Genomic DNA, 25762 nt, shown 5'->3' with positions numbered 1-25762 from the left:
AGTCACCTGGCCTGCATCTCAGAATTGGCTTTTTTTTTTTTTTTTTTTTTTTTAAGAGACAGAGGGTCTTGCTCTGTTGCCCAGTCTGTAATGCAGTGACATCATCATAGCTCACTACAACCTCAAACTCCGGGGCTCAAGTGATCCTCCTGTCTAGCCTCCCGAGTAGCTGGGATTACAGGCGTGCACCACCATGCCTGGCTAATTTTTACATTTTTATGCTATATTGCTAAGGCTAGTCTTGAAACTCTAGCCCTAAGTGATCCTCCTGCCTTGGCCTCCCAAAGTGCTAGGATTACAGGCATGAGCGACTGCACTCTGCCCTCAGAATTGGCTCTTACCAAGAAAGGCAGGGGAAAGATATGGTGTCTCTCTGGTAGAGGGTATTGATTCTACCTAGAGGCTGCCTGGTGTGCTAGGGAAGAGAATAGAAACTAAGACAAAGAGTCCACTTATCTTTACCCTATAATGAGAGGCAGAGAGCTTTGGAAAAAGAAAAAAAAAAGGAAGAAAAGAAGAAGTAGAAGCAACAGCACCAACTTAGGTTAGACATTGGTGAGAACTTCCAGAGCTGAAAAGATGATGGTAGGAGAGACTGATGAGTGTCCATCTCTAGAGCTGCCTCTATCGTAAGCGAGCACATACACATGCCCTTATCATTTTACATTTTTTTCTCTTTTTTTTTTTGTACTTTGAAAGTTTAATTTGAATTGTTTTGTGATTACAAATCTTAAAAGTAGTAGATGTTGGCTCTAAGATTCAAGCATTATCTGTGAATACTTCTTAAGAAAGGGTGGCTGCTCCCATCTGGAATAGTCAGAGGCAGGAGGCTGGACTCAGTAGCCGGTGTGCTGCCCGTGGTCCCTGCCCAGAATGGAAGGGCTTTTGGTAAGGGAAGCCCGAGAACAGAGCAGCCCGGGCTGGGATGTGGGAGCCCTGATGAAGGAGGCCGAGATAAGGTTGTGGTTTCCATTGTTACCACTTCTTCCCTCTTATCTTGAGTGAGAACAGGCCCTCCAGCCCGGGGAACCTTTCCATGGGGCTGCCAGGCTGTGAGGAGACAGACAGAGACCCTCCCTCCCTCTCTTCCCTTGCTCCCCCTCTCTGGCACACGGCACCTGTGAAGTCTGAAGCTTTGGTGTATCCGGTGGGCAGGGACAAACGCACAAACGTCCCTGATCTGGGTGCTGATTATTTCCTAGCAGAGCCAGGGGGTGTGGGGGGGTGGGGGGGTGGGGGGGGGTTGGGCTGGGACATTTGTCTCCTGTGATCCTAGTCTTGCCTGTGCTGGCCTTGTGCTCAGACTGGCTGGTGGGCCTCCTTCTCCCTTGTCCCACCGTCACCAGGCTATGAATTGCTGTCAGAGTCAACAGGGACGCTGACTTGGCTCTTATCTTTGGTCAGAGGTAGGCTGTGTGACAGGGACTACTGCTCTAGCCTGGCATTTGGAGCCTGATGACCTTTTGCAGGGGAACGGCCACCCAGCTGCTTTGGGGCTCAGACTGGCAGACTTAGTGATATCAGCCTAAAAACATCTACACTGAAGGCCGCCACAGCACACACACACACACACACACACACACACACATTTCTCTCGGCTTTCGGAAGGCTGGAGATGGGGGGAAACAAGAAGCCTCCCCTGCCAGATTCTCACTGAGTTGGCATGTCACTCAGTGACCCCCGACGCCCTATTATTTTCAGAGGAACCAAGATAGCTTGCCACTCATCGATTCAACATTTCTTGCATAATCTACTATGTGCTTAAATGCTGGATTTAGAAAGATGACTAAACCCAGTCTCCTGATTCAAGGGACTCAAGAATTGTAGGGAAGACAGACACATAAATGGGCAATTACGATGCAGAATGCAGAGTGCAGGGATGGAGACATTTGTACATGGGATACTGTTGGACCTAGAGGAAGGGTGCACAGTGGGCACCCAGGGGACAGATAAGGCTTTCTAGAGAAGACACCATCAAATTCTAAAGCAGAAGTAGAAATGAGCCAGGATGAAGGGAGAGAGGCAGAAGAAACGAAACTGTGTGTGTTTGGGAACGGTGGTGCCGTAGCTTAAGTGTCCTGTCTGAGAAAGACTGTGGCAGAGGGGGTGGGAGGTGCAGGAAGGCCCAGGCCATAGATATCTTGTTAGGCCATGTTTGGGAGCCTCAATTTTATCCACAGGTGACATGGAGCTCCCGGAAGCCTTTAAGAAGGAAGTTACGAGATCAGATAAATTTCCGCGAGGCCACACCTGGTGGTGGTGTGCAGGGTAGATCAGAGGGAGGCGAGCTTGTTTAGCTTTTGTGGCAATCCTGGTGAGGGATGCTGGTGGCTTGGGCCAAGCCGGTGCCTGTCTGGAATGAGGAGGAAGGGGCACAAAGGGGAGTACTTAGATGACAGAGAATTAGCCGTATTGGGATGTGCAGGTGAGGGGACACAGAGGCCTTCCAGGTGATGCCCGGGCACCTAGCGTGGGTGACCAGGAGGGTGTTAGTGCTAGCAACTGAGATGGAGATCCAGGAAGAGGAGCAGGTTTGAGAGGCGAATATGCAGGTCTCAGGCCTGGACACATTGAATATAAGATGCCTGCGGAACATCCAGGGGGCAGTTGGATCTATGGATTTTGCGCTCAGAAGTGAAGTCCAGGCTGGAGGCCTCTGAGTTACTGGTTTCATGGTGGTCACCGAGACCATGAGAGTAGAGTCCACCTGGGGCAGATGGTGGGGCACGAAGCCTTCTGGGTCAAGGGCAAAACGTAGCAGGGTGGAGAGGGGGGCAAAGGCACTGCTCAGCAGAGAAGCGCCTCCTCCAGCCAGCTCCTTAGGCCTCCTGGAAGGAGAAGGCAGGAAACCTGGGAGCTCAGGTGCAGAGGGCTTCTCGCCAGAGGAGCCTCAGGCATGGCCTGGTGCAGGGATTCCTGCAGACAGATGGGGCTCTCCGGGGTGAGGAGCCGCCTCCCTGCCCAGCTCCTGGCATTCTCAAATCCCAGGGCTCTCCCTGGAACAGGGCTCTGGCCCTGGGGTAGGAGAGAAGAGGTTGAGAGGCTAAAGAACAATGTCAGATCTGGTGAGGCCTTAAGGGATTACAGGTCTGCCCTCCTGCTTCCAGGGGGATTGGATGGTCAGTCTTCCAGCTTGTTCTTAGAAAGTTCTTAGAGAAGGACCTGTCCTGCTACAACGGACCTTCCTGAAAGCCCAGGTGAACGCTTCTTGTTGGTCCTGTTTCCCCATATACCATCCCTTTGCATGTGTGTCTCTTTCCTGAGGTTTATTTACGCTTGGTTCTGTCTCATTGTCGAGGGAATCCAAGCACCCTGATTCCTTCCGAAGGAAGCAGAGAACTGGGCCCCTGGCCCCTGCTCCATTTGGGCCTTACGAGCCCTGAAACCCCTCTTCCACTTCACCTCTCCCATGCTGACCCCGAGATGAACACTCCACTTGGGACGTGTGTGCCGCTCTCCCTCTACGCCTCCCCTCCGGTGGCTTGGCACTTTGGGACCAGCTGCCGAAGTGATTGACATAAAGCCAATCTATAAATAAAGTCTTTTTCTTTTCTCATAAAGACTTTGTGGTTGAGTTTGCCTTCAAGGTCAAGATCAGACCTTTCTAAATAAACACATATCAAAGGATCATTAGCAAAGCAGCACTGTTAAATTGAGATATTAACTTCTGTCAACTGCTTGTTTCTTTTTTGTTCTGTAACTCATGACTGCAGTAGGTTTTTATTATTTTGTCCTTAGGCAGTAGCATCTGGCTTCTGTAGAGACTGTAAAAATTAAAAAGCAACACAAATCATTGCGAGAGAAAAGCAGTAAATTCAATGATAAGAATTTAAAATTAAAATGTTTCAGCGCTTTTATATTCTGCAAAACATGCAATGAGTGAGTTTGTTGCCTGTTGCCATAAACCCTACCCAGCTAATCGTCCACTTGAATTTTTTCCTGTCTTCTTTGCTCATCACCATCAATTCTGTCTTGGCACGAGGCAAGACATAAAGTGGGAGCCGTGCGTGTGGGCGTGTGGGTGCGCACGCGTGTGAGTGCCTGCACGTGTGCATGCATGTGCGTGTGTGTGCGTTGTGTTCCCACAACAGGGTGGGGAAGGAAGCGTTGACCACCAGCACATCCCCATGGGCAGGAATTCCCTTTTTCATCACCCTTTCTCGTTAAACACAAAAACAAAAAAACCCAAACAAACCAAAAAACAAACAAACAAAACAGAACACTGCAGTTCACAAGCATCAGCATAAGCAGCGAGTTGTAGCATCCACGTTAAATTCCAAAAAGGAATTTTCTGAGCAGGAGTGTGATGCTGTCAGGGGCCTGCACTGTGTGCGCGCGCGCGCGGGGTCCGAGCAGGTGGCCGGCTTGTTCCCATCGCAGAGATGCCGGGCCTTCAGGTAGGGTGCAGGGGGGTGGGGTGGAGCAGCGTCTTAGGCTCTTTATTCCAGTGGGAAGATTTAGGGTTTCTGTGTTGGAGTCATTCATTCTTACTACAAAATCAAGCTGTGACTCTGGGCCTGCCTATGTCCTGGGCTGTGAGGGAGATAAAAGTAGGTCATTTTTCTCCCCTGCTCTGGGGGAACTGTGGCTTTAAAAGAAAAAAAAAAAGATATGCTCCTTGTTAAACAGTCAGAGGACAATTTAAGGCAACCGTGAGGAAGAACATGACGGCATCATACAAGCCGCCCTCGGAAGTGCTGGCAGCACATGGCTGTCAGGGTGGTGTGGGCTAGTTTAAGGAGAGCTTTTTGGCCCCAAACTGCCTTGAGCCTGGAGCCTGGGAGCCCTGGAGAGCCTGGGGTGAGACTGTGAGGGTGAGCTCACCCCCATGTCCAGACAAGGCCGTGGGGCCGGGAGGGCCGGGGGGACGCGGCAGGTCCCTTTCACATCGCCTGTCCGGGTTTGACTGCTGGACCCACAGGCATGAGGCCAGAGCTCTTTGTCCCGGACGAACCTCTCCGGCCTAGGGAGAGGTGAGAAAGGGAGCCCGGTCCTTGGCCTCCGTCAAAGGGAATGAAGGATAGTGTGAAGATTAGGGGACGGAGGGGTCGAGTTAAGAGGGTATGACTAATACGGCCGGTCATTCAGATAGGAGAGCACATTGTTCTCTGGCCCAGATGGTCCTTGGAATAAATCAGCTCAGGCAGAAGCGGGCTTCCAGTACAAGGAAGTCGGAGCAACTGCTTGCCTGCTGTTCTACAATGACGTAGCCCAGGCCCCTGGCCCTGAATAGCAGCCATTCAGCCCGCCACGGTGGGTGTTGGGACGGGGACGGCGTGTGCACATGCACGCATGTGAGTGTGTGTAAATGTGTCGTGTTCTGGCCTCCCAGTCTCACGGGAGGGTGGATGGGTGTGAATGCTGAGCGGCACGGGCGTAGGGAGGCTTTTGCCCTGGAGCCCGATCCTGTCTCAGCCTTAGGTTCCAACGCTGAGAGTTTGTAAGTGCTGTAGTCATCATTGAACCTCGTCTCCTTCAGTAGACCGGAGCCCTCCCAGGGCCGGTCCTGCGACCGTCTGCGTCATCAGCGTATCCCCAGACCTCACCTAGCATAGGGGCTGGTTCATAGGAGGTGCCTAATAGATGTAAGCGGAGGAAAGTTCTAGCAAAGGAAAGTTCTAGCAACATTCTTATTTTTTCTATTGCCTTGGGGTAGCATCCACCCCCCCATTAATGAATTAATGGATTAATTTGCACATAAGTAAATATCCTCACTCGGCTGCCATCTGGGGTCGGTTATGAGGACTGAATGAGCAGGGGCCAGGGACACTCTCCACAGCCTCGAGTTTAGGGTCGTGCAGGTCCTTTATACTCGGGACACAACACAGATCATCGAGCTTTGAAGCAGGACGGTGTGTCGTAAAAATTTCCAGGGGGCTGTCTTCCCCGGTTGCCCTGGTTGGAGATTTGCCGGCATTCACAGGATGCAGAATATACATGAGCATCACACACTTTGTGGCAGTTCTTCTAGCACAGAGGGCGATGTGCCACAGAACAGCCTGTCCTCTCCCCTCCGACCCCGCCGCGTCCACTGAGAGGCCGTACTGTGTCCTTTTCCTTTACAGAATCCGTCTGGGCTCCTCAGGAGTGAGGGTAGGGAGCAGCCAGGCAGCAGTATCACTGAGTGAATGGGAATAATCCAACAGGTACTCCCTGGAGAGACTTTTCTTCCTATGAAGATGTTAATTAATATGAAGGCTCCGTCCCCGCATCCCGAGGCAGCCTTCCTGTGCAGTCTGAGTGCGACTGCTCATGCAGCCCGGCCCACCTCGCAGCGCGGGGCCTTCTCCGTTGGAGGATCAAGCCAGATCCTGCCTGTTCAGAGATTGCCTCAGTTGCCATGTCTTACGATTTAAAATTAAGTGCATGTTAGGCAAATGGCAGTGGAGGTAGGTGAAGGCACCTCAGGCCTAGATGCAGTTGAGTTAGAAAACGTTGCGGGGATTCTCTCTCAGCACCTGGTTTTCCACCACCTGTGAGTGCGTCGGGAGACTGAAGACTCGGGCTGCCACCGTGCCAGAGTTGGGTGGGTTGGGGGCCGTTTCTCTCCCACTCAAATTTGAGATCTTGAATTCTCCTCAGGGCCGTTTCTTGAGAATGACACAGGGGAGGGAGGAAAAGAGAAGGGCGGGTGGAACGGATGTCCTGGGGGCGTTTGGAGAATGGAGGAGCCGCGGGAATAAAGGACGGGTACGTGCTCCGAGGAGACCCATGTTATGAAAAATAGCTGTGACCACATGGTCTCCGTCTAGGGTTGACCCTGCTGTTCCCTGCAGAGAAAATACCAGTGAAGCCAGTGAGTCCTGGTGAGGGGAGTGTAGAACCATTCTTGACGTAAGTGTCTTTGGAATGACCGAGTCTTTCATTCTTGCCGTTCCCACTGATCCCAGAGGCTTTGAAAACCTCACAGAACTTCCCTCTAGGCTCATATGGGAACCTTTTGAAGGTTCTTCAAATCCACTCCTTTCAATGACCTTTGTCCAAATCCTCCAAACCCGCAGTTACTCTAACCTGGATGAATAGAAAGTGCCGTCTGTGTTATCTAATTCTCAGGCCTCTTGTACTGGCCTGAAAGTCTCCAACCCCCCACCCTCAAGAAAAGTTAGGAAAGAGGCATAAGATGATTGCATAAGCACTGCTTATTCTTCTCGTTTTTACCCATTCTTTGAACTTGAGAGGTGGAGGGATCAGGAGGTAGGAGTGAGCCAAGAGTCTGGGCAGAGGAGGGAAGCTGAATGGATATGGCCAGCACCGGGGATCCTTGGCCCCGGGGGCTGCCTGCATTGTCACATTTGCTTTCAGGGACACCTGGCTCTGTGTTTACTGCTGACAGGTCATCTCTAGATGCACAAAAATCTGGGGCCTTTGGCCAGGGTGGAGAGCAACTCAAATCTGACAAAAGCCTGCTCAACTCTTTCAAAACACAAATCAATCTTTATTTTCCGAGCAGGATGGTGTTGGAGGTCACAGTTTCTGTGTGTGTTAGTGACATGACTTTTGGCATTTCCATTAGCAGCCCTATTTTAAGGGATTCCCATCTGCTATGCAGATCGAATCTCAGAACAGTGTATCATACATACCACCATCCGAGAGGGGTGAGAACCTACTAAGAGTGCGATTTTGGGGGAGCCCGTTGCCTGGGTGTAGAGGGTTCTGGCTGGGAGGAGAAACCAAGCACATGAAAGCCTATGTGCTACTCGTGATACCTATAAATGTGAGTGTATGCCCAACAGACACGGAACACAGAGGCTCAGACGCCTGCAACGCACAGGGAATCTGGGCTGGGGAGTAGGTGGCTGGGGAGGGTAAGAAGGTGTGTTTACTTGAGGTTGGTAAGAGTCAAATATTAATGACTTGGGCTCTGGAAATTATAACTTTCCAGAGACTCTGGCTCAAGCCCACACAGATACTAATTGGTTATTTTTTTAATGTGTTCATTTGTACATTAACCCATTCAGTAAATATTTACTGAACACCCATAGTGTACCCAGTAGTATATCAGACTCTGGGAATACAGTGGTGAGCACAACAGAGAAACAGAGTCCCTGTCCTCATGGGTCTCATGCTTCCTGGGAAGACAGATAAGAAAGTCAACAAGTCATATAGAGGATAAATGTTGTTGTATTGGGGGCCTAGGATGTTATAAGAGCACACATGAGGGACCTTCCACTTGGACAGAGTTGGGGAGGCCTCCTGGAGTTGGTGTCATCTAAGCTGTCATCTGAAGGATGAGAAGTCGAGGTGGGGGTAATGGGGACAAAGGGAAGAGTGCCAGGCTGACAGTCGGCATGGGCCAACGTCCAGACAAGTTCACGGACCTGGGGGTGGGAGTGGGGAGGAGAGCTGAGTCCTGAGGTTGGAGCCGTAAATGGGCATTGAATGGTGAAAGGCCCCTGAAAACCATTTTAAGTCATTTTGCCTTTGTCTGGGGACAATAGGGAGCCATTAAAGGGTCTCTTAACTCAGGGGAGTGACGTCAGATTAGTAGAAAAGTTCCTTTGCACGGCTGTGACTGGGTTTGAGGGGTTAAACTAAAGGCAGGGAGATGAGTTAGGATGATATTGCCAACCTCTGGGCAGGAAGTACGGTAGTTTGAACCAGTGTTGTTGTAATGGGGGTGGATTAAAAAAATGGACAAAAAGATACTAGAAGACTAAACAACTAGAAGACTAAACAAATCGTATAATCGACCTGTTATTAGAGGTGAGAGAGAGAGGATTGCAGGACGATGCCCGCTTTTCTTCCTTGGGTAATCGGGTGATGGTGGAGTTCTTTACTGAAATAGGGAACAGAGGAGAAACAGCTCTTTGGCTGTCATTGTAGGGATAATGAACAATTTGATGTTCCATAGCGAGGCACAGTGACATCCAAAGGTTGGGGGCCAGGGGTACCCAGGAGCCATTTGGGCATACAGCTGTGTCTGGAACTCAGAAGAGAGAGACTCACCAGACATGTGCATTTTGGAGTCATCAACATATAGATGATCGCTGAAGCCCTGAAGGTGGGTGAGTTTACATAACAAGAGTGTATTGAATGACAGGAGAGCCCGGAATAGAATCCACAGGAACCCCAACATATTCTGCCCCTCTAGAACAATCCTGAGCCATGCTGGAGAGTGAGAAGGAGTCCCTGGAAGAAATAGGAGGGAGAGCAGGAGGGTGTGGTGTCATGGAAGCTAAAGGAAGAAGTTTCAAAAAGGAAAAAGTAGTCAGTTTTAAATGCTGCTGAGAAGCTGCCTAAGAGGAAGACTAGAAAATGTCTGTTGGATTTAGTGACACGGGAGTCATTGTTTATCAAAGGAGAACAGCTTTGGTCTTAGTGGAATGGGGGAAGCAGGAATGAGATTACAGTGGGCAGAGGAGTCAGTGAGCACGTGGGAGGCAGAGGCAGTATGTGTAGGCAGCTCTGGGAGTGGGGAGAGGATCAGTTAGACTGATCCAAGGTCAGGGTGTGGCAGGCTGAGTGCAGTGGAAGGGCAGCTGACAAGGGGGTTCAGGAATTGGCCAGGGGGTCAGTGGGTAGTTGGACCAGGGGCCCTGAAGTGTGGACTAAATGAGAAAGAAGGGAAGGAAAGGTAAGCTAGGGAGATGTTAGAAGATCAAAGAATAGTCCTGGTGGGAGTAACTGGATGGGAGAACTTGAAGGGTGAGAAGGAGGTTTGCATTTAACACTTTAGAGGTGCAGCTCTTCTGGTGATGCAAGGCATGGAGTGTTCTCTATAAGCACCTCCTGGAGGTGGCCTAAGTACAGTTCATGGTACCTGTCTTAGTCCATTTGTGCTGCTGTAACAGAGTACCTGAGAGTGGGTAATATGGGAACAGAAATTTATTTCCTTGCAGTTCTGGAGGCTGGGAAGTCCCAAGATGAAGGTGCCAGCATCTTGTGAGGGCCTTCTTGCGGCATCATCTCATGATAGAAGGCAAGAGGGGGAGAGAGACAGAGAGAGAGAGAGAGAATGAGAATGAATATGCAAGAGGGGGCAAAACTCGTCCTTTTATAAGGAACCCATTTCCGGGAGAATGGCATTAATCCGCTCGTGAGGGCAGAGGCCCCATGACCCAAACACCTCATTATGCCCCACCTCCCAGCACCACTGCATTGGGGATGAAATTTCTAACACATGAACTTTAGGGACACATTCAAACCCTATCAGTACCTGAGTTAAAACACCACAGTCCGCTGACTTACGTACCTGCACCCTACACCCCTCACCCAGCCCACTGGGTCCGTGTTCTAAACCATACTCAATCCAGTTCTCGACCCCCTACCATGTGTCACTGTGATAGACACTTTTCATGTATTATCTCTGATCCTCCCAGCAACCTTGCATAGTGGGTATTACAGCTCTAATCCAGATGAGGAAACTATGACCCAGGGATGGTAGGTAATGTGTATTTGATTGTGTAGCTAGCAAATAAATGGTAGAGCCAGAATTTAAACTCAGGTTTGGTCTTGCTTGATAGCCAGGCTCTTTGCTCTGCACCTCTCAGACTGCAAGTTGCTTGGGGGTAAGGAATGTTTTCTTAGCACTATATCCTCAGGGTGTGATGACTGCACAGAATTGGAACCCAAGAAATGCAGGGTGTGTGAATGAGCGAGTAACTGAGTGAGGGGTGTTAAAGCCGCTCTCCACACTGTCTGCCAGGGGAAATAGAGGGAAATGGACGATCCTTGGAAGGAAGAAGGAAGGAACAGGAAGATTTGGCAATCAAGCGATGCTGGTCTTGGATGGGAGGAACAAAGAAAGGTGTTTCTCCAGACGGCAGTTGATGGCCAGGGTGCTGGGCAGCCTGACCGTTGGCATGGGAGCGCCAGCTTTAGGGTCTTCATCTGCTCTGGGGCCAACCCCAGGCTCCAGTCCTGTCAGGGGACAGCCCGGAAACTGCAGAGAAGGCACTGAAAGGGGAGCTACTTAGGAAACAAAACCCACAGGAGGAAAGAAGAACCCCTAACCACTAAGTGACATTTCACTTTGCATTTCCCTTTTAGTGTCAGCTGCTGGGGTTTCTTTCCAGACCTTCCTTCAGAATGTCGGGGGGTGGGTGTCTGAGCGTGCGCGGGTGAGGGAGGGGAGGACCACGTTGCCCACTGCTTGTCCGAGGAGCATGCCCACCACCTCATGTGGCTCAATGCCCAGGCAGGTGCCCACCAGACACTCTGTCTCCTTTCCATGGGACAGATTTAGTGACTCAGGAGGGCAACCTGCTGGGGAGGAGGAGGGTAGTTCCAGATTTGGAGGTAATGGGAAGGGCTGGTGAACAGTGTGGTCTCCTGTTTTAGTTTTTCTTGGCCATAATCAGATTTCTCTCCCACCCTCTCTGAATAGAATAGCAAAAAGGACAGTCTCCTCTCCAGGCTTTAAAAACCATTGCCACCGGGTGTGGTGGCTCATGCCTATAATCCCAGCATGTTGGGTGGCTGAGGCTGGAGGATCGCTTGAGGCCAGGAGTTTGAGGTTGTAGTGAGCTATGATCACACCACTGCACTCTAACCTGGGCAACAGAGCAAGAGAGACCCTGTCTCACAGCAAAGAAAATTTTAAAAATTAAAAAAAAAAACAAAACTGTCACATGCCACATAAAAGCCCTCAGGCCTCTCTGGCCCCTCTCCCGGCTTGCCTACTCAGTAGGCCTATAATTTACCGTTGTCTGGCCCGCCATTATCACCACCAGCCTATCTCCTCTCAATGTGGATGTGGAGAAGGCCTGGTGAACCCACTGGACTCCTCCAAGGACAGCAGTAGGGAGGACTCATGTTTAGTGGCTGGGGCAGGGCCATCCCAGACATCCACAGGAAAGTCCTGGGCCCTGCGAGGGCAGTGGCCTGTCACCCCCAGGGTTCCACATCAGGTGTCCCCGACCTGTGTGCACACACCCACTGTCTACCTCCTAGGCTCCACATGCTGCGGGGACTGTGTGCCCAGTAGATGGGGGAGGCTGTTGAGTAGGTGGAGCCCCGTAGGACTGTAGGATCACAAAGCGACCCCCTTTATTTCACAGATGAGTTGAAGTCCAGAGAGATCAAATTCATTTGTTTGGTCCTTCATCCACCTGTTTGACCTTCTCTCCATCCAGTAAAAATTGAACACCTGTCAGGGCCAGGAGATGCTGCGGTGTACAGGAGAAGGGAGGGCGCTGCTCTCCAGCAGCTTTCATGCTGGTGGGCAGCAAACCTCAAACGTAGGCTCACTGAGTCTCATGGGTGTCGGAGCCGGGGACTGAGCCGGGCCCTCCTGCGGGACCCCCGCTCCCCGCTTCCTGGGAGGCTGAGAATGCGGTTCTGTCCTCCCTTGCAGGTGAAAAAGTTAGAAGGAACAAAACTGGGTTTTGGTCTAGATACTTCCAGGCAGCAGAAGGGTTAGAAGTGAACAGTTAGCTTCAGACCAGGGATTCATTTTCTATTTTTTAATTTTGGTAAAATATATATAACATAAAATTTGCCATTTTTAACAGCGCAGTTCAGTGGCATTAAATACATGCACACTATTGCACAACCGTGGCCACGCTCCATTCTCTAGAACTCTTCTATCATCCTGTAAAACTGAAACTCTGCACCCATTAAACAATAACTCCCCACTCCTCTTCCCCCCAGCCCCTAGACAAGGGATTCTTAACCTTTCTGTGCCGTGGACTCCTTGGACAAGTCTGGTGAAGCCTCTGAGTCCTTTCTCAGAGTAATGTCTATAAATGCGTAAAGTAACACATAGGATTAGGATGGAAACTTGAAATACATATATCAAAATATTTTTTAAAAAGCCATATAGCAATATGTGTGATTCTTTGTTATCTCATTAACTGACAAGAGCAAGCTGTGATTGAGTAACCACCATATTTTTGCAGGAGTGGTTTGCATAAGTGATATTTTGAGATAACTGCAACATTTCCAATGTAGTGTGAAAATTTCTGCAATATCTGTCAGTGACCAAGTAGTTACAAGTATCGCTGATACGACTGGTTTGTTGCTTATATTCCCAGTCGAAGGAGCTGCTGGATTTCAGTTGGAGGTTGGTGAAAATAAAGATGTCATTTTTTCCCTCCAAGTTCACCGACCTCCTGTATTCTATCCGTGGACAGCTTGGGGGTTCCATGGGCTCCAGTTTAAGAAGCCCTGCCTGGACAAGAGTTTGCCCCCTTTTTTACCTGGAGGGGCAGTGCGTGGGGCTGGGGGCGTGCTGATGAGCACAGGGCATCACGAGCCCAGCCAACGGGAAAGGTGCCCCCCTCTCCCGGGCCGCCAGCCTGCTGTCTGAGGTGGGTGGGGCCAGTGCCCCCTAGAAGTGTGCCTTCTGGCAGCTTCCCCCGCCCCCTTCCACCCCCTTGTCCAAGGGCTCCATGCAGAAGGGAGCCATATGGTCCTTTGTGGACACATTTTCCCTAGTACAGTATCTTCCTGGTGTGAATACAGGGCCCGGCAGGCGCCCTGGTGTCAGCTGTCCCTCCCCTCCCCCAGTGCCCCCACCCCTGCAGCCAGCCCAGAGAGGAGCACGTTGTGGGGGGCAGGCTCACTGAGTCGGGGAGCCCTGCAGAGTCGGGGTGAGTGAGGAGTCTTTTAGTAACACCCACACCCACACCCACACCCACACACACAAAACTGTTGAAGTGAAGTCAAATGTCTCAAAGTCAGATCCCTTTTTAGTATGAATTTGCTGTGTCTCATTCTGAGCACTAATTCCAATTTAATTGCAAGTGGCCTGAAGCCTCTTCAATAGGAGTAACAAATGGTTTGATTTTGTAAACTTCATCAGACTGCATTTTAAATGCGACACAGTAGCCCAACTCGAATGCCAATGAAGCACTGGAGTAGCTCTCTGTTTACTAATTATCCGTTTTTACTCCAAGCCACGCTGGCTGGCTTGTCTGATTAAATCGGATTTGTGGGATAGAGAACAGCTAGCAGAGTTTTCTCTATAGTAAACGAGATTGAAACTATGGGCCGCCTGGCTGCACACTGTAAATTATATTTCCTTTTAAAGGGGACGTGTCTTTTTTATTTCTCTGTCATCCCTCCTGCATATTAAACTTTACAGCACAGAAATGTACCCGGCTGCTTCTAAACCCAGCCTCTCGCCCTCCACCTGGTAGCCAGCTCACTTCCGCACTCCCCGTCTCGCTCTCCGGAGAACTGGAAAGGAAATTGGTAGCCACATCCCATGCTCCCTCCACCTCCTACTTCTTTCCTTTTTTTAACCTTTTTCTTTTCCTTCCCTTTATTCTGGGGTTGAGTTTTCATTATTCCCTTATTTTAAAAGGTACCTGGGAGGATATGGATTCCTAGACACCATACTGAGTTGGCTAAAAGAGAATTCTAGCACCAGAATGTACTGGGACCCAACACAGACGGTGTTTTAGCCTTTCAGAAAGACGTGTCTATGGGTGGTATTGGGCCGGGGCAGGCAAGGCATTGGGCATGAATTGGTAACGATAGTTCGAACAGTGGAAAAAAAATGAATTTTTGAAGAATTAAATGTGTTCTTTTGGTCCACCTGGCATGAGATCTTTTCCTCCGAACAGAGTGAAATCAGGATCATCTGGTTTCTACCTGTGGTCCAGCGGAGAAGGCCGCGGTGCAGATACTGGGGAGGTGAAGGTTAGGGGTTCAGCCCTCTGGTTGAAGCCCAGGTTAGGGCAGCTGGTGTATCCTCTCCCCACGCCCTGGCTGGTTCTGGGGTCTGGCTCAGAGCTCTTGGGCTCACTGAATTGCTTATTCCTCTGTCCCTAGGAGAGCGAAGCAGCCTCTGCCCTTGGTCCTGCCTGCACTATGCACGCATGCACATGTGCACATGCATACACACACACACACACACACACACATGCACGCACAATAAGTGCATGAAACCAATGCAAGGAGCCCTGAAAGAGGTGTAATCAGACTGCACTTAAACTCTTCTGTTGCTCAGACTTTAACTCCATGAGCTCGACCTGCTCTGCTCTTGCTGTTAGTGTCTATCTCTGTGCCAGGAGCTTTTTATATTTTAATTTGCTTTTGAATGTCCTGCAAAATTAACAGGATCCTCACTTTCCCCTCTTTGGCCATTGTGTGTGGTACAGTAGGGAAGGCCTCGCAGTGCCTGATAGCCGGTTACCGTGGGAATGAATGGCCGCCACGCTCTCAGGCCCACAGCCCTCCTTTTAATTGTTGACAGTAAAAAGCATTTAAATGCTGCTTAATTTGTAATCATCTTCTGGGGGGGGAAGGAGAGAAGCCATTAAAATGTCAGTAAAATGAATACATCCTCTCTTTTTGTGTTGTTTTGTTTATTTATACGGGGTAGTTTTTCTTTTCGTTGCCCAGTGTTTGCGAGACATTTAAATGTCTCTGAAACAATCCGTATTTCATTTTATTTTGAATTTCTGTCTCACCCAACCCCTGCTCCCCTGCCCACTCCATTCTGTCTCTCTGGGCCTTTGTCTTGCCTCGGTCTCTCCTCTCTGTCCCCTCTTCTGTCTGGGCCTCCACCTCCCCATCTCGGTAATACATTGGTGTCTACTGGAAAGTTTACATATGAGCCCAGTTGAGGTTTGTTTGTTTTTTTCCCCAAAGACCCCACTCCTCGGCCCTAGTTTCTCCCCAGGGGCCTCAGGGTGACTTGGGGAATGCCTGGAACTGGAGAGAGTGGCTCTCTATGGAAAAGGTAGTATATACACTTGAAGAATACAAGAGATGAAAGAGACCCAGGGACAGTTTGTTGTACAACTAAGGAAACTGGGTCTCATCTTCAGGTGAAAGCTCCACACCCTCTGTTAATCTCAGGACATGCTGCCCAGAATTTAAGTGCCTACTATGTGTTGGGCACCACACTAAGGAAATGAGACCACTGGCTTCAGAGGGTCTAGTTCTCTGACTTGCCCTCTATGTGGGGTTGCACACAGGTCTTCTCTATCACTGAGGGCATGACACTGAAAGCCACTGTGCCCCCATCCCCACCCCATCATCCCCCACACCTGGCACAGAGAGGCTTTAGGTCCCCTCAGACCAGCTACTCAAGAACTGCCTCTCTCAGTGTTTGGCCAGTTCTAGGAGGGCCCAAGCAGCCAGCTGGTAGGCTTTAGAAGAAGGACCTAGCAGGTTTTCTCAAGTCTTGCTTTCTCCATCTTCCTAGAAATCCCCACCTTCCAGGGCTGCCGGAGAAAGGTTGGCCCTAGATTGGCACCTAGCAGGTCCTCAGCCAGTGTTGGATCCTTGCTTTGCCTTGCCTGGGACTGTCCCTCTATCAGCCTTAGAATGTGGTTCCCAGAGAAGCCTAAAGAATCTCTTTAAATGAAACAAGGCTGTAAAGTCAGACTTTGAAAGAGAAAACCTGAAGTCCATCTCAGTGGGAGAGAGGACCGTCCAGTCTGCCAGCATGCTCTTCAGTAGGCCTGAAACCACTGAGTATTAGAGTGGAAAGAAAACCCTTTAAGAATCATTTACTTCTCCCTTCATTTTACCAATGAGGAAATGATGAGGCTCAGAGAGGTCTAGTAACTTACCGAAGAGTGCACAGTGAGTTAGTCACTGAGCCAGGACTTGAGGACAGGCCTTCTGGCTGAAGTCTCTAGGGCTTTCCACTTGTCCGTTCCTCTTCAACGGGGAGTCTGCAGTGAAAAGCCCTGGAAAGGGGAAGGCACAGGGATGAGGCTGGGATGATGATCCTGGCCCGCTCCTTCCCACACCATCCTGACTTCCCTCCACACACTTCCTTTTCCAGAAGCCCCCAAGACCAGGTGAGTTAGAGACCTGGGGACCCAAGATTCTTACAGTCCTCATGCGAAACACATGCCAGGGAGGATGGACTTAGGAAGGAACTGACTGCAGCTTTATGTTCATTTGCGACCCGCCTGCCCCCAAGGGAAGAAAGCACAGAGCCCTTTGGCTTCAGGAACCCAGAGAGTGAACAGGTGTCTGTCTCTGTCCCGTGAGCTGTATCCCTACAAACAAGCAGTGCAGAGAAACTGAGGCAGAGAGTTCTTCTCTGGGTCTTGGGGTAGAAGCTGGGCACAGGGTCCTCAAGGGAGCGTGATCCCCCCTGCCCCACCCCACAGTCTGTCCTTCTCCCAGACTGGTCCCATCTCACAGGCTCTCTGCCAACTCGGGAAGCCCCCAGAGAGGCTCCCGCGTCAGACCCCCTGGGCTGGGCTAGGTTAGGCTACTGCGTCTGCCCTTCTCTCAGGGCTGCTGAAGTTGGTCAGATTTTTCAATCGTGGGCCAATTAGTTTCACAAATGGGGGCCCCCCGTGGTGCCAGGGCACATTTGTTCCGGGCCTGCGCACTGGCCGGGTCCCATTGTCCTGCCTCCCACCCCCGTGCGGGCCCATTGTCCTCACCCCCAGCGGGTGCTGCTTACCGCTGATTTATACGGGCAGGCGTCCTGCAGGCTCCGGGCTTCACCGCCACAGCTGGCGGAGGTGCTTAAGGCCTCGAACCCCGTGACCTTTGCCCCAGTCCTGCTGTCGTTTTGAAAGTTACAGACCAGAGGGCTGCATACCTCTCCGGATTTACTTTCCACCCCAAACCTCCCCACCACACACACACACACACACACACTCTCTCTCTCTCTCTCACATACTCCCTTTCCCTTTCTCCCCTGTTCTTAGGGTAGTTGTTCTAATTCATCGTGGAATGTCCTCAAGGGTCCAGCGACTGGACTGAAGCCAAGAGGAAGGGGCTTCGGGCTCAGGTGGGAGGTGCCGGCAGAGCGGCTAATCTGCTGATGTGGCTGGAGGCTGCTGCTTCCCCGAATGAGGTTTCTGACCTCTGATTCATTAGTTCACCCTCTGCTGCGAAGTTGGGAGGAAAGGAGGAGCACATTCCCATTGGTGTGGCACTGCCCGTTAACCAGGACTTGATTGGGCATCTTGCAATTTACTTTGCCCTTGGCCCCTTTTCTGCCAGAGGCCCCTGCACCCTTGACTGGGCGGCCCTGGCATATGAGGTGGATTGAGCGTGAGGAGGTTGTAGCCAGGCAGCAAAGTGCAGATCGGGTCCCATCTTCACCTGTTTATTCTCTCTCTTGCAAACCAAACTTCCCTCCTCCTTTTCTGGTAAACCTTCTTTCCTTTCCTTTCCACCCCTTTTCTTGTCCCCCTCCCTCAGTGTCTCCCCCTCTTTGGCTCATTTGTTGGACTGATTGACAAAATTAGTAAATCCATTCATGTTACTTTTATTGTGAAGGTCTCAATAAATCCCCTGTGTCCAGGGCGCACCTTAATGAGCTAGCGAGCTGACAAATTTGTTTACTGTAGCTGGAGGTGCCGAGTAATGAAATGCACTTGTGTCTGCAGCCCACTGCTGAACAAATACATGGTTTTCCCAGAGCCAGCTCTGCTAGCTGCTGCTGCCTGAAGATGCAGCCACGGTCCCCAGAGACTGAAAGTTGTGTGTGTGTGTGTGTGTGTGTGTGTGTGTGTGTATTTTGAAAATCTAATCACTCACCCATCCATTGCTCAAGTTTTAAAACAAATCTGAATCCGCTGCTCAAACTCCTCCTCTTTTTTGTTATTCATTGAGGACACTTCTGCTCCCTTGACCAATGATATTGAGGCCATAATATTCCCCCTTTTCCTTGTGGAAATGGAAGGTTATATAGATGAATAAATGTCTTCCATGATTCTAAGATAAGAAAGAAAGGACAAACAGGTAGAAAGTGCTGGATAAGGAGACCTAAAATTGACGAGGCTGAAATTGATAGTAAGGATAGATACTAGGGGTTTTTGGCTCTTGGTTTGGTTTGAGAAGATGTCACTGAGTGCCTCAGCAGTGAGTGACTCTCTGCAGGAGACAACCACCCATGCACAAGCTTGAAGCTAATTTAGTTTGAGGTAAGCCTTCCAAGATGTTTTCTCAGCCTATTCTACCCCTACTGGGAGAGGGGTCTTAGGCAGGAAAGGGGATGGTGGGGCTTGTCTCCCACTGGGCAGCAGTTGACATTCCCAGGGGTCAGGGGGTTGACACATCCTTAAGCTGGGCCGGCAGGGCCTTCATTGCCCACATGGCTATGCTTCTGAGGAAGGCTGGGAGTTCAGGAGCTCATCCCAAATGATCCTGCAACTCACACCCAAGAGAAAACCAGACGGGAACTAAAGAGGGGGCTCTTGGGCCTTTGTCCAGTAGATCCCTTGAAATGACAAAAGGGAGAGACCACTGCAGATGTCCTGGGTGGGCTTTTGTTCCTTTCTCTCTGCTCCTCATCTCACTCCACCACCAGCCTCCTCTATCCTCTTAAGATGCAGACAGAGCCTTTCCTGCCCGGGGTGTGAGTCAGCCCTGTGCTCCTGGTCTCTGTCTTTGCTTTCCCTTGGCAGAGTGGATAATGCAGCTCTGCTACCTTCTTCAGACCTGGGGGAAAGGAAGGAGAGGACAGGGGATTGGAAAAGGCAGCAGTTTAAGTGATGCTTTGGGTCTGTGGTCACGAAGGCTGCCCATGGCTGAAGATGATGTCTTAGAAAAGAGCAATCCCGCTAGGATGTCAGAGGGAGCAGAAAGACATATCTGAGGGATTTGGGGGTGGGGTGGTGGGTGGGGCATGTGCCTAGTTTAAATCAAGGTTTTCACACCCTCCTAAGTTTGGTATTTCTTTCTGTGGGGGAGAAGTTGCTCGGGGTGGCAGAGGAGGCAGCTCTTCCTTTGTTGGGTGATGTTGGGTGGGAGTGGACGTAAGAAGCCCATGGTGGTCCGTGTGCACACGTAGCAGTCCCAGCCTGCTTACCAAAAAAAGCGGAGTATATTTAGATCCCTCTGCTCCTTTGATTAAGAAACTGCTTATAGCGGGAGATAATAAGAGCCTTGCTCCAAGAAGGTGTAGCACCTGAACATCTTCTCCAGCTGTGTACCCCTCTGATCCTGTTACTTCCTTTCTATTAAAGAGCTAATTGGTATGGAAATGGCACAGGTGTAAACATGAGGGTTTTTGTGTCTCATAATTTCAGACCCCGTCGTCACCTGGGTGAAATGAACACCCTAGATCTCTGTCACCCCTCCTGCCTGCTGTTCCACCCTGGCCTGGCTTTCTCCCATTTTTTGCTAAAATTAAACTTGTTTTAAATTGGAAGTCTTTCAGTCGTACCTGCCCTGCAGCCCAAACTGGCTGTACTGCTGTTGGGGGTCTGGTGTGGGTCACCTTCTCCAGAGATAGAATCGATGCAAATGTAGCCCCAGGTATAATATTTGCATGGGCCCTGCCCACATAGCCTAGAATCATACTCCTAGTTCATCCTTGCCACATGCATTCCCTCTTCCTAGTTCAAATTCCCTTTGGGCAGAAACCCTGGGAGTCCAGACGAAGACTGAGCTCCTCATTCATTTTTCAGAAGAGCAGAGTAGGTGCTAATTCTTTGACCTGAGAAATTATTTTCTTGGGCCAAGGCTGATTTATATATCTGATTTACGTTGAAATTTACAGATTGGTAGACAACAATGCATTTCTAGGATTTACAGACTCAAAAACATTTGTCAGTGGCCTCATAACTGCACTGTGAAGTTGGTGTTGGAAAGGGCAGGTTGGTCATGAATTCTGTTTCCTAGATGAAGACACTGAGGTCAAGGACAGCAGCTGCTTTGCCCAGAAAAACAGATCCATGAAGGGCTGCACCCCTGGGCCAGAACTGGGTCTTCTGACGGTTTCACTGTATCATGTAGTAAAACTGGTCCTTCAGTGGTCTGGGTCTTTGCTTCTGGGCAGCAAAGCAAAGCTCAGACATGGAGGGGAAACTAAGGAGTCCTGTCCAGCCCATCACATGGACACAAGAAGCCCCAGTGAAATCAGCTGCTTGGGTCACTTGGCATCACTAATTTCCAAGGAGAATCTTGTTGGATGCTCTCAGTAGTGGCTTCATTTGTGGACTTTGGTCTGAGCTTTCCCCAGCCCTAGCTTTCTGTCTGTACCATGACTCCCCCAAGCCCCTCCCCACCCTTTGAGATTGTCCCACAGTTCCTTTTTTTTTATCTTTTAATGCAACATGCAGTTGTTGAGTTCCTACTGGATACCAGGCCCTATGCTATGTGTTGGTGGATAGAAAGATGAATAGAATAGTTTCTGCTTTGGAGGCTTACAATCTAGTAGGCAGAGCTGAATGGCAAAAATGAATGCAATAAAGGATTTTACATGCTGCAAAAGTGAGAGCTCAGAGGAAGATGGTGTTCTTGTTGTCCTAAGTTGTGTAACTCATCCAAGATACCCTCGCTAGGACCAGCTTCCTGGAAGCAGCAGCCCAGAGTGAATAAAACAACTTGGGCTTATTATAGTGCAGGGCTGCCGTGATTCATGATCCAGGTTGTTCACTGCACGAGGATGCCCGGCTGAGGAGGAAATGGAGGCTGAAATGCAGCCCTCTCTTTGCTCTCCAAAAATGTATGCCCAGGTGAGGGTCTGTGTCTGCCCAGAGGAAGAGAAACGATTTTCTAATTCAGACAAAGGCATTGTTTGGGCAGGCATTGGCTCTGTGATCACTTGATAGTAATAAAGCTTCTTTACATGGGTATCTCATGAGATGTTCTCAACAACTGCAAGCAGCATGGCAAATGAGGAACAAATTCGGATCCAGAGAAGTTGAATGACTTGCTCAGGGTCACAAGGCAAGTAAGTGGCAGAGCCGGGACCCAATGCTTCTTTTTCTTCCCTTGCGTCATGCTGACCGTGTGATCTCCGAAGGTCTTGTTCACCTGGTTGGAACTCCTCTTTCTCCCCGGTGGTACCGAGCCTGACGTGTCTCCATAGCGGAGGCAGAACTCAGGCGTTGAAGGGAGCAGAGTGTTCCAGTGCTGCTGGGCCCCCTTGCCCTGCCACACATCTCACTACAGCTAATGAATTGCTAATACAATTTTCTAGATAATTTTATTTCCATAGTCCCACATTTTAATGTGTTTCCAAAAGCTAGCATTTATTTGCTTAATCTCCCAGTGTAATAGAATCTGCCCTGACTCATCATACATGCGAACAATCAGCTAGGCAGAAACGGCAGCAAATTGTTTAATAACTCAAATCTAGTCTCTAGATTTTTAACTTACATGCACCAATGGCTTTGCTTGTGTCTCATCCACTTCTCCCCCGCCCTTTCCTCTTTTTCTTTCTTCTTCTTCTTCTTCTTCTTCTTCTTTTTTTTTTTTCAATACTTTTCCATCATCACAGCTGTTGGTGTCCAAGCAGAATGGATTAGGTGGATGCAGAGCCTCAGAGCCTTGGTCTTTCCCTGTGAGCCCTGGTGGGTGGATAAGTGACCAGGGAGAGCCCCTGCACCTGTGGCATGTCCCAGGAAAGGGAGATAGACCATTGTAGGGGCATCGTCACATTTCCTTTGCAGGTGGTGAGCGTGTGACTTGCAGCCTGTGGGCCAGGTGCAGACCCGGCCATCTGGGACGTTATGTGGAACACTCTCCCCATTCTAGCCCAAGCCCGAGTCCTGTCGTCTCGCCTTCCCAGATTTTGGCTCTCCACCCCATCCCCTGTCCTCACAGTCTCTGCCCTGGTCTGGTCGCCACCCTTCCCTGGTGACAGCACAGAAGCCATCAGCCCTCTCCCTGCTCCCAGCCACTTGCCACTGTGTTCGTGCCCAGAGGCACTGCCTTCAAATACAGGTTGGATCACGCTAGCACCACCCGTCTTAGTCAGTTTGGGCTGCTGTGACACATCACCATAGACTGGGACTGGGTGGTTTCTAAACAACAGACATTTATTTCTCACAGTTTCGGAGGCCGGGAGATGTGAGATCAGGGTGCCAGCATGGTGGGGTTCTGGTGTGGGTCCTCTTCCAGGTTGCAGACGGCTGACTTCTCACTGTGTCCTCACGTAGTGGAAGGGGCTAGCAAGCTCTCTGGGGTCTCTTTTGTAAGGACACTAATCCCATTCATGAGGGCTTTACCCTCATGACCTAATCAACTCCCAGAGGCCTCACCTCCTAACACCATCACCTTGGGGGTTAGGATTTCAACATAGGAATTGGGGGTGAGGGAACACCAACATTAGGACCATAGCAACCCCTTGTCCTTTCATGGCACTGCACTGCCTGTAGCATGGGGTCAGTCTGTCCTACCTAGCGTGTGTGACCCAACCCCCAGCACCTCTATAGCTTGTCTCCAGAGCAGGTAGGGGCCTGTCCTCTGTCCTTGCCTGCTCTGAAATGTGCCTGCAGCGTCGCCTTAGCCTGGCCATTGTGGCCCACCTTCTGGTCCTCGGCTTCCCAGATTCTCTTTTTCTCAAACCCTAACTCACAATCTTCTCTGGAGCTCTCTAGGAGTCACCCTGACTTGTCCTCTGGATGGTTGCTGACTTGTCGGCATCCCCCGCTAGTCTGGGAGCCAGTTTCTGTGCTCGGTCTCAGCAGGCTCCGGTCACCTAGCTCAGTGCCGTATGTGGTAGCGGTTCAGTGAGTCAGCTGAATGGACATGAGGTGGGTTCAGGCCATCTTGAGAAGTAGGGACAGCGTAGTGGGGCAGCCTCGAGGGGCCTTGGGAAGACCAGGAAGGCAGAGTGCTGTAGGGTTCCTAGCAGGGGTGCCATTCACGTTCCCTCTGACCCAGGTTCCTTCCGTGCTGTGGACGCATGGAAGGGGAAGCCTTGGCTCTTACAGGGCATGGCTTGCCCAGGCAGCTGGCTCCCTCTTACTGATTTAAGGCAGCTGTTTGAACACCTGGCCTAATTAGGGCTCTCCGTGGGGTGGGGGTTAAGGTCAGGGAGGGGATCAGTGCTGGGGGCCTCAAGTTGAAGCAGAGGGGACTGCCGTGCACAGATCGTGTTGCAGTTGGCCTCCACTCCTGTGCATGCTGGCCCAGTGGGGCGAGACCTTGAGGGACTCTCCCCGTCAGCCCTGGGGTGCTGCATGTGCCCAGGCGGGCAGACCACATCCCTTGGTGTGTTCCCCTCCATCAAGGGGAGCCGAGCACCCACTCGATACCTCCCAGAGATCTTGTTGGCACCCAGCAGGGGGTGGAAGGCCTCAGAGAGCTGTGCCTTGTGACCCAGCCCCAGCTTCCCATCCATTCCCCCTGGCCCAGGCTTCCTGAGCCATTGCTGGGTGCACTGGTGCTCTGTACTGTCCCTGCTGGGCCTCTTCTCAGGGAAGCACAGACAGGTGTCTGGCCCAGAGGTAAAATTGGGCCCGGTCCCGTGGTTTCTGAAATCAGACAGACCAAAGCAGATCCCAACTCTGCCTCTAACTGTGTGACTTTAGGCAGGTTATGTAATCTCTCTGTTTTCCCATTTGTAAGAGGGGGATAGGAGTGCCTGCCTTGTAGGGTTGCAAGTTTTAAATGAGCTGACAAGACAGGTGAAGCATCTCGGATTCAGCCTTCCCGACTGCAGGTGGGAAGGGCGTGACTCCAGGGGCCTGGACGTCAGTGTCTGCAAAGGGAGGGGACCGGGCGGGTGTGAGGGGCAGAGGAGTGGAGGAAGCGAGAGGCAGGCCGTGCCTTCCCTAGGTGCCATCCAAAGCTGGCCGTGAGCAGGACTGGGGTGGCGGGGACCAGACCTCTCACTTGCCATCTCCATCAGTAGGCCAGGAAGGCAGCGAGATCCTTCATGCCTTCCCTTCTCTCCACCCCGCCCTCCACCCTAATTGCACACCGAGCGGCCCGGCTTCCAGCAGTCAAAGCTCTGGCCCTCCCTACACTCCGGACTGGGTTGACGGGCACCAGGCCTGTCCACCTTCCCTTGTGTCCCTCACATAGGGGACATTCCCAGATGCCAGCACAGAGAGGCACACAGATGAGCCTGTGGTGGGGCTGACGTATTTAGGGAAACCGAGTCCTCGATGGTGGTCAGCGAGCTGCCAGTGAGGACTCACACGAGAGGTTAGCGACTTCCTCATGGGGTGCTGCAGCCAGAAAGGCTATGGCTCCAGAGCAGCGCTGGAAGGGGACGGGTAACAGAGCAGCCTGTATTTGTGGGGTCCTGTGGGGCATCTATGCTGCTGATCAGCACAGGGGACAGCTGGACAGAATGGAATGAAAATCACACATCACTCACTAGCTTAAAATCCTTTGACAGTTGCCCATTGGGCTTAGGATGAAACCTACAGCTCTTGACATGGTTTTGCAGACCCCACATGACCTGGCCCCTGCCTGCCTTCCTCTTAGCCTCCCCAGCCACGCGGTGCCCTTCCTCTGTCTGACCCCCCACCCGCCACATTTCTTTCCAGCCCAGAGTGTTCACAGACACTCTTCCGTCTTCTGGATCCCCCCTTCGATGATAAAGGCAGGGACTCTGTTCGGTCTTCCATGGCTATATCCCCAGTGCCAAAAGGAGAGTCCTACTTGTAGAAGGTACCAAATAATATTTATTGAACACATGGATCCTTCAGATTCGAGCTGCAGTGAATGGAAAATTGGTTAAAAGAACAGCGTCTATAGCTGGCCTTGGGAGAGGATTAAAATCCAGGCTGCCTGGGTATGAATCCTAGCTCTGCCACTTAGGAACTTTGGACGAGTTACTTAATCTCTGTGTGCCTCCGTTTCCTCATCTGAAGGGAGTTGTGGATTTGTATTAGTTATTTGTATTAGTTATATTGGAACAGTCGCTGGCCATGTTATCTGTGTTACTGTTACGCCTCACAGGGCCCACGCTGGCTCCCCATCTCCTGCCCCAGACTCTGCAAAGTCCCTCTGATTCGTGCCCTTAGTACCCTGCCTTCTCTCACATGGCGCCCGGACAGTTGCACGTTTACACTTGCTGTTGTGATGTGTTTGATTAATGTCTTTCTCCCACTAGACTTCAGGTTCCAGAAGGGCAGGACGTACGCCAATTTTGTCCAGCACCAGGACCACCTACTGGGTGCTCAGTCGGCATTGCCTAGCC

The 25762-nt window shown here is 50.8% G+C and overlaps 1 protein-coding gene across 2 annotated transcripts in view; it reads left to right on the top strand.

Moving 5' to 3' along the window:
* ZBTB16 (zinc finger and BTB domain containing 16) overlaps positions 1 to 25762 on the top strand; it is a 178909-nt gene that overhangs the window by 140640 nt on the left and 12507 nt on the right. The gene's annotated exons all lie outside the window — the stretch shown is intronic.

This window comes from Eulemur rufifrons, chromosome 6 (genome assembly GCF_041146395.1).
Source record: "Eulemur rufifrons isolate Redbay chromosome 6, OSU_ERuf_1, whole genome shotgun sequence".
NCBI classification, from domain to species: Eukaryota; Metazoa; Chordata; class Mammalia; order Primates; family Lemuridae; genus Eulemur; species Eulemur rufifrons.
The sequence above is the reverse complement of the archived record's forward strand: the minus strand, read 5'-3'. Positions and strand labels throughout refer to the sequence as shown.